This window comes from Vombatus ursinus, unplaced genomic scaffold (assembly GCF_900497805.2).
Source record: "Vombatus ursinus unplaced genomic scaffold, bare-nosed wombat genome assembly UNPS02004884.1, whole genome shotgun sequence".
In the NCBI taxonomy this organism is placed as follows: Eukaryota; Metazoa; Chordata; class Mammalia; order Diprotodontia; family Vombatidae; genus Vombatus; species Vombatus ursinus.
Window position 1 is genome coordinate 256 of NW_020944662.1, and position 1,747 is coordinate 2,002.

The 1,747-nt window shown below is 39.3% G+C and overlaps 1 pseudogene; it reads right to left on the bottom strand.

Moving 5' to 3' along the window:
- Positions 1-1,096: 1,096 nt before the first annotated feature.
- On the bottom strand, positions 1,097-1,624 carry LOC114028320 (annotated as a pseudogene).
- Positions 1,625-1,747: the final 123 nt, after the last annotated feature.

Here is a 1,747-nt window from a genome sequence, read left to right on the forward strand (position 1 = left end):
GGACTAGGAATACAAATACAGGCAAAAAAAAAAAAAAATTACTACCCTCGAGGAGGAAACATTCTAATAGGCAAAGACCATCCATTAAAGGAAGCTGAAAAGCACAGGACAGAGAAGAAAAGGTACCCATTTTGGGTTTAGTGGAGAAAGAATTCCAGAGAGTCAGCGACAGAGCCCCATAAAGATGGCTAGCTAGGATACTATCCTTAAAATGGAAGTATCCAGTCTTCATAAATGGATTCAATGACCATTGTATTTCTTCCTCACATGACTGGTCTGCCCTGCTCATGACTTTATAGATTCTAATTAGAATAATATATTTGAGCTCTTTTCATGGGGTTATATCATGGGAGAAAATATTCTTTAACGAATAACTAAAAATTGTTCATTCATCTGACAGCATGTTCTGACTCCAATGCATTGAACATTCTTTGTCATGTGTTTGTTTTGTAGAAAACAGACCACGGGTCCTTGATGTTTGGGACTATGTTTTTTATGGTTTTTTTTGTTCTACTCAAAGGTAGTATCATGCCTTGCAATCTGGGCTTTCAGATAGGAGAATTTCAAAGTATATGATGTCTTAAGAGTGTTTATTAAGAATCTGACCGTTTTAACTAGAGTTAGAGGAAGCCTACATATCTACATCTTCAATGTTTGGGTCAGCATTGCAATGAAAGAGTAAGCCTCTTTTTATTATTTATTATAAACTTTATCTACCCCAAATAAGCCTATTTTATAACTATTTACATTTTAATAAATTTCAACTTATAAATTATCTACAAGAATATATTGATTTTATTTCTGTCCCCTTTATTTTTGCCATTCGCCTCTATAGTTTGAATATAAAATTTCCCATTTAATTTATTGTTCCTCTCATAAAATTGCCAATGTGTACTCTCATTCTGGTTCTACTTTCTTTTCTTCATTATGAAGACATTTCCAATGATAGTCTCCTGCAATGCAGACTGTATATGATTTCCCTGGAAAGTCTGTAGAGCTGTTGTTCATCCTTCATTCTTTTTTTTTTGGGGGGGGGTTCCAATTGAGAAATTTATTTAAATGCTCAAATAAAACAGGTGCCTCCTTGTCTCTGCACTTAGAAGAACATGTTGGGCCTCTTGGTAGTAAAGCGTGGTTTGTGCTGGTGACATAGTACTCTGCAGGGCAGAGGGAACTTGATTTTGGAGTCATGAAACTGCTTGACTGCAGGCCAGCGGCACTTGCTAGCAGGAATTTCCACTTTCATGATCTGGATGGAGTGGGCCCCGACACGGTGATGGGCTCCAACATCTGGGTAGCACTGAGTGACAGCACCAGCAGTGGTCAGGTCCATGTACTCCCTGTACATGTTGTGGGTTCCACTCCTGGAATCGTAGCACAGCCAGATGCCAAAGTTTTTCACCCTAAGAGGGGACTTTTCAAAGACCTGTCCACAGTATACAATTTCTCCCAAAGACTTCTTCATCTTTTTCAGCTGGGAAACGAAGTACCAGAATTGGGACTTTGCTACAACATGATTAGGAGCAAAGATCCACATCCAATAAAGAGGCAGCACTGAACTCTTGGGAGTAGGCAGGCAGAGTCCAATTACCTTATATCCTCTCAAGGTGCCCAAGGCCTTCATGGTGCTGCTGCCTCATTCCCTACCAACCCACAAAAGGTTCCTCCTTCATTCTGGAAGAAGACCAATGACATCATGAGAGTAATATCTTGACTTGCACATGAATTGGATTTGAGTGAGGTAGAG